Genomic DNA, 12,323 nt, shown 5'->3' on the forward strand with positions numbered 1-12,323 from the left:
CCTTTAACTGGTTGTGTGCCCTTGGGCAAGTCAGTTCCCCTCTCTGGGCATCAAAAATCCTTTTGTCTCAAAATTTCCCTGAATCTTTCAATCTTACAACCCTGCAAGTTTCCTGAAATTGGTGGGCCAGGAGCTAGGCCTTGAAGGAAGGAGCTAGATTTGGAGAAAGGATGCCAGTGGTGGGTGATAAGGTCCTGAGGTGGGCTGGAGTGCTCCAGCTAAGATAAAATGGGATGGGATGCCTTGGCCCTCTTGAAGGAGAACTTTAAAAGCCAGGCTGGTTGATTTTTAAATTTGACCTGATAAGCAGGTCCTTGGACTGGAGATGAAAGGCATGTCTGTGAGAGATTAATCTGATGGCTCTGGGCCACGGATCCTGGATCTATCTGGAAGCAGGGTGAAGACCTAGGGCCTGTCAGGGAGGCTTCTGCAATAGTAATGTAGGCCCAGCCTTTCAAAAGAGGGTTTGAGACTCCTTCGGTTAGTCTTATGATACACATGGGTTCCGTGGAGTTTCATTTTCCTAACCATAAGTAATTTAAACCATTCTTTTTATAATATAACAGTTATGACTGTATTATGGACCACATGCCAAATGTATATATATTTTTAAGGCAGAATATTAGACTTTCAGGTTTGCAGAAGGCAATTTTAAATTATGCAACCAGATTCCTCAGAGAGATGAATTCTCTCTGCTATCAAAGGGGTTTACTTTGGTGGAAAATTTTGAGAAATTTGCTAAAAGCCTACTGGAGGAATAGGAAGAGTGGGCTCTAAGTGAGCTTCAGAGAATGGTTTTGTTGGGCCAGGTAACTAATTAGACATAGGAAACCCAAGAAAGGAAGAAATCCAAGATGGCTTAAAATCTGAGGACTCTGAAGAAAGACGATGCTATTCATTAAAAAATGTACAAGTTAAGAGAGGGGTGGGAAATGATGGTCTGCCTTGAGAACATTGGGCACAGGTGACCTTGAGAACAAAGGACTGGTTAGGATGGCCATGGAGGAGGAAGCAGTAACCCTTGGTCTTTCCCTGCCTTTGCTAAGGCCCTCAAAGCTCTGTCCAGTGGCCTGGCATGCTTGGCACTTTGCCTGGTTTATTTTCAGTGTATCACTACTAAATAAGATGTTTACTGTAGGATTTTATTAGATGCCCTATCAGACTAAGAAAGTTTCCATCTATCCCTTCTTTGACAAGAGTTTTTTCATATTGTAAATGGATGTTGAATTTTATCAAAAACTTTTTTGGCTTCTGTTGATGTGATCATATGATTTTTTTCTCCTTTAATCTTTTAGTGTGATGAATTATATCGATGTTTTCAAACTAAACTACCGTGCATTAAAAAAAAATTTTTTTTCTATTTCTTTATTTACCTTATTTATTTATTTTGGCTGTGTTGGGTCTTCGTTGCTGCACAAGGACTTTCTCTAGTTGCGGCGAGTGGGAGCTACTCTTCGTTGAGGTGCGCAGGCTTCTCATCGCGGTGGCTTCTCTTGTTGTGGAGCACGGGCTCTAGGCGCATGGGCTTCAGTAGTTGTGGCACACGGGCTCAGTAGTTGTGGCTTGCGGGCTCTAGAGCGCAGGCTCAGTAGTTGTGGCACATGGGCTTAGTTGCTCCGCGGCATGTGGGATATTCCCAGACCAGGGCACGAACCCATGTCCCCTGCATTGGCAGGGGGATTCTCAACCACTGCGCCACCAGGGAAGCCCCTACCATGCATTTTTGGTATAAAGTCAATAACATATTGCCCTCTTTATATATTGCTGGAGTCAGTTTGCTAATATCTTGCTTAGGATTTTACATTCATGTTCATAAGTGTAATTTTCTTTTCTCATTTTGTACTCGTTGGGTTTTGGAATCAAAGTTACACTAAAAATGAGTTGAGATGTGAACCCTCTTCTTACATTCTCTGCAAGAGTTTGTATAAGATTGAAATTACTGTTTTCTTGAATGTCTGGTGGAGTTCTTTGCCTGTTTGCTATTGAAAGGCTGTCCTATCACGTGGGTGATAGTAGAGAAAGGAACTTTTATTTGGGGAGTGAAAGTAGCTTAAACAATAAGGAAAATATACTATCTCACACATCACAAAAAGCCCAGAGGTAGGTGGTTCCAAGATTGGTTAATTCAGCCGCTCAACAACATCAGGGAGGGAAATTTGTTCTGATCTTTCAGCTGTCATTCTCAGGTGTCAGCTCCTTCTCTCATTATTGCAAGATGGGTGCAGCTACTCTGGGCGTCACAGCAACATGGTTAAGAGTGTGGGTTCTGTAGCCAAACCTGGTTTCAGATCCCATAGCTATCTGACGTTAGGTAAATTGCTTAACCTCTCTGTCAGATGGAATGACAGTAGTGCTTTACCTCAGAAGTTTAATGTTATATGGATTAAATGAATTAGTTTTTTTAACTCTTAGAATAGTGCACATAGTAAGCATCCAATAAATATTAGCACATCTTACTCCATTCTCACCTGAGGCAGAAATGAATCTATTTTTCTCTTGCACCCCACTTACTGAAGCCCCCTTAGTAGACTTACTTCACACCTTATGGCTAGACTATGACAACTGCCCATTCCTAAACCAGCTGTGGAATTATCATGATTTGGTTTGGAAGAATTTAAGTTCAACCTCTGAGACAGGGGAGTGTCGGGCCTCCCCTGAAACAGCCATCTGATACCACAACAAAATCTGGGTTCTGTTTGCAAGGCCGAAGTTGGGGTGGTGATAGTGGGGACTTTGGGGGTGGCACAAAGGGGGGCAGAGTAGGATTCCCCATCCCTACTTGTTGTCCACAGTATTCCTTGGAATCACTCCTTAGATTTGCCTAGCACTTCACAGTTTACTTCATGCTTTTTAACTCGTGCATTATCACATCTGGTCTCAGAACCATTCTCTAAGCAGTTTGGGCTCTTGTTATCCTCTTTTTTTTTTTTTTTTTTAAACCACCATTCCTTGTACTTTTTTTTATTTTTTAAATTTATTTATTTATTTATTTATTTATTTATTTTTGCCTGTGTTGGGTCTTCGTTTCTGTGTGAGGGCTTTCTCTAGTTGCGGCGAGCGGGGGCCACTCTTCATCGCGGTGCGCAGGCCTCTCACTATCGCGGCCTCTCTTGTTGCGGAGCACACGCTCCAGACGCGCAGGCTCAGTAGTTGTGGCTCACGGGCCTAGTTGCTCCGCGGCATGTGGGATCCTCCCAGACCAGGGCTCGAACCCGTGTCCCCTGCATTGGCAGGCAGATTCTCAACTACTGCGCCACCAGGGAAGCCCTATCCTCTTTTATAGATGGGGAAACAGGCTCCCAGAGTTGAGGTACTTGCTTGGTTCTGTGTTTATAGCTGGTACAGAGCCGGGTCCTGGGACTTAAACTAAGGTCTTCAGATTCAAAACTCTGCCTTTTGGGTTTTTTTTGGCGACATCACGAGGCATGCGGGATCTTAGTCCCTGACCAGGGATCAAACGCATGCCCCCTGCAGTGGAAGCATGGAGTCCTAACCACTGGACCGCCAGGGAATTCCCAAAACTCTGCCCTTTTATTCCTCTTCCATGAATTCCCAACTGTCTGTCATTTACATGCTGTCCTCACAACTGCCACATCCATGTGCCTCCTCTGCTATTGTCTACTTCATATTTTCAAAATTAACAGTTTTTCATTAAATAATGTATCTTAAAAGGAAGCTTGATAGGACTTCCCTGGTGGTGCACTGGTTAAGAATCCACCTGCCAATGCAGGGGACAGGGCTTCGAGCCCTGGTCCGGGAAGATCCCACATGCCGTGGAGCAACTAAACCCGTGCGCCACAACTACTGAGCCTGCGCTCTAAAGCCTGCGAGCCACAACTACTGAGCCCGCGTGCCACAACTACTGAGCCCGCGTGCTGCAACTACAGAAGCCCGCACGCCCGGCACCCATGCTCCACAACAAGAGAAGCCACCGCAATGAGAAGCCCGCGCACCGCAACAAAGAGTAGCCCCCGCTCACCGCGACTAGAGAAAGCCCATGCACAGCAGCGAAGACTGAACACAGCCAAAAACAAATAACATAAATAAATTTAAAATAATTAAAAAGGAAGCTTGGTAAAGCCCCAGGTTTGATGTTCTGGTACACAAACAACTTTCGAATGAGCGCAAAACTGTTAAAGATATTTTTATTCAGGATTAGAACTCCTGCCCTGGCGCCAGCGTTCAAATCCCACCTCTGACGAGGTACCACACGCTCTCTACCCAGACGCCCGTGGACCTCACATTTTAGGGTGCAGCAGCCCCCTTCCAAGCCCCAGCCTTGCGACTTTGCCTGATGGCTGTTCTGGCTGTCGGCCCCCGGTGCCATGCCCACCGCCACCTAGGAAAGCTGGAAATGCTGGTGCTTAATTCCAGACCCACCTCCATCCCCAGGGGCCCTCAACCATGGCTGTTAGGAGTTGATGGACAGGTGTCCCTGTTCCCTCGCCCCGCCCCTCAGGAGCAGGTTCCCCAAGGCATGGGCTTTTCATCATCTACCAGAGTTCCCAGAAGGACTGAGTGCCACCACCCCACAGTGGTAACTGACCCAATGATGCATTCTTTACCGGCTTCCTTCCTCTCGGGTCTCATTTCCCCACTCTTTCAGGTGCTTCCTGGAATCACCTCCCAGGTACATTACTTCACTTGAATCCTTGTCTCAGAGTCGGCTTCTGGGGAGCCCAAACTAAGACAACGACTTGCTCACTGTCTGGTGTTGGGTGTTACCTAACTTCCCTGTGTCTCTCTGTTCCCATCTGTTATAGGAGGGTAATAATAGCACCTGTGCCTCTTAGAGTGAATTGGTAAAGCTCTCAGTGCCTGGCTAAGACAAGGTGCTTAGCAAGTGGGATCTGCTACTATGACTACTACCTAAAATTCCCAACTGTGGGTAGGTGCCCCACAGTTGGGAGCTAAACTTTCTCTGGGTGCCCCCTTCCTGCCTCTCCCCTCTGATGCCCCCACGTACCCTCTGAGCTCCTTCAGTCCCACTTCTTCCACCGTAGGCTGCCTCATGGAATTCAGGTGCCCAAGACCACCCCACCACCACCACTCCAACTGCAGCCCACCCTTCCCATCACACACAGATCACCCTGCCCGCCTCTGATGGGGGTTGCAGATGCCCAGGTAAATAAGTCTTCTGTCCTAATGACATCTTGGGATTCTCCACGATGCAGGATCACCATAGTCATCCAGTCCAGACTGGAAGCTCTTAAAACGGAGGCTTCTCATCTCTGACTCGGGTCCAGCATGTTCCAGTAAGTGTGGATTGTTAACGATCACTGTTACCTTTATTGAGCACTTACTATGAGCCTGGGGCTGTTGTAGGTACTTTCTCTGTATTAATCCTTACACCCACCCTATGAGGTATGTGCTGTTACTATCCCCATTTTGCAGATGAGAAGCCTAGGACAGAGAAGTTAACTAACCTGGCCAAGATCACACAACCGGCAAACGGCAACCTAACTCCAGAGCCTCTCTTACTTTTCATGATGCTAAGCTGGTGCAGGGCTGTCTCGTGCCTAGAATGAAGAATACTGGCTTTCTTGCTTCCCAGCTGAAAGTCCAAAGACCAGTCTCTCTTTGCCAGCTGTTTTGCTGTAGCAAGTTACCCATCCAAACCTGAGGCCCAGATCTCACCTCACCCTTAGCTGTGGAACAGGAATATCAAACAGGAAGGTCTCATTTATTCAGAACTCTGGCAGCCAGAACAAGGGAGAAAAAGCACATGTGTGAATATATAGGCTGTTTTCTAATTTTATGATAAGGAGAGACTTGACAGGTTCAAGCCAGTACCTGAGGTTTCTTTTCACAAGCAACGTATGGACTAGAGATTGCAAACTGCTCCCTGCCCATCAGATCCAGCCTATAGAGCATGTGTGTGCCTTGGAAACTAAAGGAATTGGATGGCTCCTTACCACGGTGTAGCAAAAGGCTGGGGCTAAGCAGAGCCTCCTGGCTTTGTGGGGGGAACACATGCTGTCCACTGTGCCCAGCCCCACCCCTCCCCACTGGCCCTGTGCTCTAGAGCTCCTCACTGACCACGAGTGAGTTGCCATTTATGATGCAACTTGTGCTGGTGTTTTTCTCACATCCAGTTTGTCTCATTCATGCATTCATTCATTCATGCAAAAAAGATGTTTTGAACACTTACTATGTACCAGGCACCATTTGGTTTCGGTGAGGTGGTGAGAGAGCGGACAAACTATAAGCAGAACATGGAGGTAGAGTATAGTGTATGTTAGTGATTAGTGGTAAGCAGAAAAATAAAGCGGTGAAAGGGCCCAGGGAGAATCAGGGTTGGGGTAGGATGGCCAGAAAAGGCTATATGAGAAATGTGACTGAGTTAAAGCCCAAAGGCAGTGAAGGAGGGGCTTTGGGGACATGGGGGGGCAGAACATTGCAGGCAGATGGAACAGCAAATACAAAGGGGACATGTACACCTGGTATGTTCCAAGAGTAACAAGGAGACCAGTGTGGCCAGAGCAGAGTGAGTGAGAGATAATCACATGAGTGAATGGAGAGCCCTGGGGGGTTGAGACTAGACTGGATGGGGCAACGGTGGACCAGTGATGCCCATCAGGAGGCCACCAGCCCAATCCAAGCAACAGATGATGCCGCTTAGGCCAGGGTGGTAGCAGTAGAAATAGAGAAAAGGCAAAGATTGGAGATGTGTTTTGGACATAGAACCAATCAGAAATGGGTGATGTGTTGGATGTGGGAGACCAGTCAGGACAAAGAAGAATTGAATTTGGACCAGGGAGGTAGCAGAGGAAGAGAAGAAAAGAGGGTGGATTCTGGAGATATTTTGAAAGTAGATGTTCCATGCTCTGCTGATGGATGGATGTGGGATTTGAAAGAGCAGAGTCAAGAATGACACCAAGTGTTTTGGCCTGAGCAGTTGGAAGGATGGAGTGGCCATGTGCTGATATGGGGAAGCTGGTGGGAGGAGCAGGTTTGTTGAGGGAAAGCTTAGGATCTCCGTTTTGGAGAAGTTGAGTCTGAAGGTGCCTATTGGACATTCGTGTGGAGTTGCCGAGAAGGCACCCTCCTGTGTAAAACAGAAACAGAAGACAGGTCAACTCACGTGCCCGCTCTGATTTGGTAGCCCTGTCCAGAGTGCTGTGTTGACATTTTTAAAAAATTATTTTTAAAATTATTTATTTATTTATTTGGTTGCACTGGGTCTTAGTTGCGGCAGGTGGGCTCCTTAGTTGTGACACATGGGCTCCTTAGTTGCGGCACGCATGTGGGATCTAGTTCCCGGCCAGGGATCGAACCTGAGCCCCACGCATTGGAGTGCTGAGTCTTAACCACTGCGCCACCAGGGAAGTCCCGGTGTTAACATTTTTTTTTTAAATAAATTTATTTATTTGTTTGTTTATTTTTGGCTGCGTTGGGTCTTTGTTGCTGCGCGCGGGTTTTCTCTGGCTGCGTCCAGCGGGGGCTACTCTTTGTTGCGGTGCATGGGCTTCTCATTGCGGTGGCTTCTCTTGTTGCGGAACACGGGCTCTAGGAGCGCCGGCTTCAGTAGTTGCAGCACGCGGCCTCAGTAGTGGCTCGCAGGCTCTAAAGCACAGGCTCAGTCGTTGTGGCGCACGGGCTTAGTTGCTCCGCGGCATGTGGGATCTTCCCGGACCAAGGCTCGAACCCGTGTCCCCTGCATTGGCAGGCGGATTCTTAACCACTTCACCACCAGGGAAGTCCCCGGTGTTAACATTTTTAAGGCCCATTCAGGCTCAGTGGGAAAGAGTTTCTTGATCAGTAGTGAAGCCTGTCTTGGGAGCTGGATAGACAAATAGTGGCGAACATTGGGTGTAAGACATTCCACTGTAGAGTGGGAAGAAAATGTGAAAAATTCTATTCTATGTATTTTTGTCTTACACTTTACATTTTCTTCGTATGTTCTATAATGTACATAATATGTTAGAGTAGCAGGTTTGGACATAGTTTATAAATTAAGTATTCTGTATCCATTGGAAGAGTATGCTCAGTTTTTACTGAGGAATGGATGAACAAAAACTTTTGGAGATTACTGATCTGAAATATTTAACAACAAATGCTGAAAATAGTGACCTGGATTACTGTAAGCCCTGAAGTGTCTCCTGAATCCTAAAAAAAAAATGTTGTTCAGTTTGGTTTAATGCTTAATTAAAACAATTGGCTTTCCAAAATGCCAGTGTTATCAGAGACTTTTTTTTTTTTTTTTGGCCACACCACACGGCATGTGGGATCTTAGTTCCCTCATCAGGGATCAAACCCGTGTCCCCTGCAGTGGAAGCACAGAGTCTTGACCATTGGACCACCAGGGAAGTCCATCAAAGACTTTTTTTAAAAAGGGTGAGGAACTATTCTAGAGTAAAGGAGATTAATGAGGTAACAATGCAAACACGATCCTCGAATGGATCTCCGGTTGAGAAAGCAAAAAGCTATGAAAGGCTATTACTGGAACAACTGGGGACCTTTGTATGTAGATTGTTTGTGGTATTGTATTAGTATGCAATTTCTAATTGGGATCATTGTTTCATGGTTACTGGGAGACTGTTGCATTCTTAGGAGACACAGGCTGAAAAACGTAGGGGTAAGGAGTCATGATGTCTGTAATTAGGTCTCAAATAGTTCAGCAAAATACACATAGGAATTTAGGTGAAGGGTGTGTTAGTGGTCACTGTGCTATTCTTGAAGCTTTCCTGTAGTTTTGAAATATTTCCAAGTAAAAATTTGGGGGGAAATAGTATTCATATAAGTTTCTCCAGTTCTCGGAAAACTAGGAATCCGATAAAGGCATTGTCAGACCGCTTTTCATATACTGGATTGTTTCATTAACCAGAACACTTGTCTTCATCCTTTCTGAAGCAAAGAATTTGCCAAATCTTTCCCACCACTACAGTAATCCCTGGCATTTATTTTCCAGGTGCCTCCACATCCATCATATTACATTTATTATCATAAATAGTCCCTATAGATGAAGAAATTTGTGCCTGTAAATTCCACAATCACGATGAACTTTTTTTTTTTAATGGCTCACCATATGCCAGGCACTGTTCTGTGTGTTTGACACGAATGAGTGCATTTCATCCTCCCAACCACTCTTAGGGGTGGTATTACTGATAGTTAATTCCACTAGGGGATTGTAAGTAAAGAAAAAAGTATGGGAGACCCCTGTAAGTTAATAATCACTCAAGAGAGCAGGGTCGCAAAACCGAGCAGCCTTGCTTAGCAACAAAACCCTGCAACATAAGCACGGTTTCATTACTATCATTCTCATTTTCAGAAAAGGAAACTGAGGCACAGGGAGGTGGTATAATTTGCCCAAAGTCACACAGCCAGGGAGGGTGGAGTGACAGAGCAGTGTGGCCCCGGGCCCTGCAGTGTTCACCACCAACCCCCTGACCATGTACTTCACACTGTGAGCTGGATCACCTAAGTTTGCTGGAGCTGCCATTCCAGAAGGAGGGCTTCTGGTCCTCAAATTTTGCTTTTCTCTGAGGGGTTCCGGGTGTATGTTCATAGGAGGAAGGGTACTCCTTGAGAGAGGGAACAACAACAACAGCAAAACTACCATCTTTGAATGCTCATATGGGCCAGGCACAGGCAAGATGCTTTCTGCCTGGTTAGTCCTCAGAACCCCTCTGCGGGGTAGAACTATTATTATCTTCATTGAACAAAAGAGGAAACGGTGGAGCCAGGCTTTGAACACAAGCAGCCTGACCCCGCAGCCTTGCCCCAGCCCCCCACCCAGGCTGCCTTGCCTCTACCTGCCATCTCAATGGGTCTGACGGTAACAGCTACAGAATGTAGCCTGTGGGGTGATGGGCCTCACCCATCACCTTGTTCACCCCCTCAGTTCTCAAATGGGGACATTTCAATGCTGAAGAGGAGGAGGAGTGGGAGAAGGAAGAAGAGGAAGAAAGCATTGCATCCTTCCTCCTTGGGGCTTTTCATCTGGCCTGTGACATTCCATTCCCACCCCTCTAATTTGCCATTTCATTGAGCAACTTTTTCTAATTGAATGCACCTGGGCAGAAACTCCTCCCCATATTGGCCCTGGTCAGTGCTTTGGCTTTTTTTTCTTCTTTTATGAAAAAAACAAGGGGAGCCCCTATTTCTTTGAGGTGGAGCTGCTTGGTGAAGTTCCCAAGCAGATAAGCCAACCCTCCAGAAACTCTTCTGCCTTGGCGCTATGTTGAGCTCACCTGCCTCCTTGGAGGACAGCCGGCTTGTAGCTGACCTTGGCCTGGAGGCCCAGGACGACTCTGCTCTGGGCATGGCAGTCCCAGCCAGGGGCGAGGCAGAGGTATCCTTCAAAAGGCCCTGCTCACCAGGAGCCACCTTCCCCAGGGTGCAGGTGTTCCCCTTCCTCAGTAAATCAACAACTAATAAGTCTATTCGCACTCCTAAAGGAGCACAAGAGGCAGTAGAATAAAGTAGTTAAGAGCATGAATTCTGCAGCCGGACTCCCTAGGTTGAATCATGCCTCTACCACTTATTAGCTTTGTGACCTTGGGCAAATTATTTAGCCACTCTGAGTACAGGTTTCCCTTTCTGTAAAATGGGGGGAAATAATAATATACTTCTGAAAAAAATAAAAAATACTGGTGATTTACTGTCTCATCAAAGATGCACAATCTTCTTAACAGTCCTACTCAATAATTCTGAAAGTAAAGAAACATTTTCCTTCAGGACAGATCTGGTTTCTGGTTATGTACTTAACTTCAAAAGCTACATTTTTTAGTCCCCCTAAAAGCCCTTTACACTTCAACATCTTTGCCTCCCCATAACTTCATATCTAATCTTTATAATTTTAGATTCACTGTTCTCCTTAACAAAAGAGTGCAATGCAATGATTAGTTAACTAAAGGAACTTCTTGTTTGTATTTTTGAAGAGAGTAGACGACTTGCAAGATCAGACAAGGTACACAGCACACATTCACGCTGACACAACAAGAGCTGTTGAATTAAAAAAATTATGCAGATTACTAATAAACCACTTTTCTTCTCGCCAGTTGGTAGAGGTGCTTTTTTTTTTTTTAAGTAGATATCTAATGTTTGTTCATTAGATTGGTTCAGCCTTTCAGCAGGGAAATTTGGTAATAAGAACTGTATCAAAAGCCTTAGAATGTTTCATAACCTCAGATTGAGAAATTCCACTTCTAGAAATTAATTCACTTCTAGAAATAATCATGAGTGTGCACAAAGATATTACCACAAAAATATTTTACAGTATTATTTCTAATAGAGAAGAACTAGAAACTATCTAAATTGCCAACTATACAGGTTTGGTGAAATACATTATGATATATTCACTCAATGGCATACTAGGAAGTCATTAAAAATATGTTGTAGAATATTTAATGAGATGGAAAATGTGTTGACAGTATACTTTTTAGTGAAAAAAAACAGCTTACAAAACTGCAGAATGATCTCATTTTTAAAAATATATGTGTTTATTCAGAGAATAATTTTAGAAAAATAAACATTGACATTTTAAAGGGTTATCTGGATGGTGCAATTGTGAGTAATTATTGTTTCCTTTTTTGTGTGACTTATCAGTATTTTCTAAGTTTTCTACAATGCAGATGAATATTTCCATGATAAGAAAACAACAAAAAATTATTATATAAAAAAGAACAATTCATTGAGAAAATGCTTAACGCAGAGCTTGCCTCTTCTATAGGGTGTCATTTCTCTAGTAACTCGCTTCCTTAGCGTCTCCTCTCCTTGGAGGACCCCAGGAGAGGCAGGGATCCCCAAGGCCTCCTCCCATTTGGAGCATTACTGGAGGCTTGTGGTTTGCCTCCTGGTCATGTGGAATCCAGCTTTGGACAAGCTGCTAAGTCCCAAAGTTTGGGAGGTAGAAGAAATGGCAACTGGAAGATTTTATATAGAGTCTGAGCAAGAAACTCCTCCAAAAAGGAGCTAGTTTTGGACTTCCATGGTGGCGCAGTTGTTAAGGATCCACCTGCCAATGCAGGGGACACAGGTTCGAGCCCCGATCTAGGAAGATCCCACATGCTGCGGAGCAACTCAGCCCGCGAGCCACAACTACTGAGCCCGCGTGCCTAGAGCCTGTGCTCCGCAACAAGAGAAGCCACCGCAGTGAGAAGCCAGCCTCCTCTCACTGCAACTAGAGAAAGCCCGTGCGCAGCAACAAAGATCCAACACAGCCAAAAATAGATAAATTTATTTAAAAAAAAAGAAACTGAAAAAAATAATATATTGATTAAAAAAAAAAAGGAGCTAGTTTCTCTGCCCATGTTTTCCTCAGACAGAAACTAAGGCCGACTTCAGGGTTTGTCCAAGGCCACACGGCCAACTTAAATGAC

At 45.1% G+C, this 12,323-nt stretch overlaps 1 protein-coding gene across 3 annotated transcripts in view; it reads left to right on the forward strand.

Annotated features, from left to right (window-relative positions):
• Nucleotides 1-12,323, forward strand: part of CCND3 (cyclin D3) — an 81,715-nt gene that overhangs the window by 61,263 nt on the left and 8,129 nt on the right. The window lies entirely within an intron of this gene.

Source organism: Balaenoptera musculus, chromosome 11 (genome assembly GCF_009873245.2).
Source record: "Balaenoptera musculus isolate JJ_BM4_2016_0621 chromosome 11, mBalMus1.pri.v3, whole genome shotgun sequence".
Taxonomy (NCBI): Eukaryota; Metazoa; Chordata; class Mammalia; order Artiodactyla; family Balaenopteridae; genus Balaenoptera; species Balaenoptera musculus.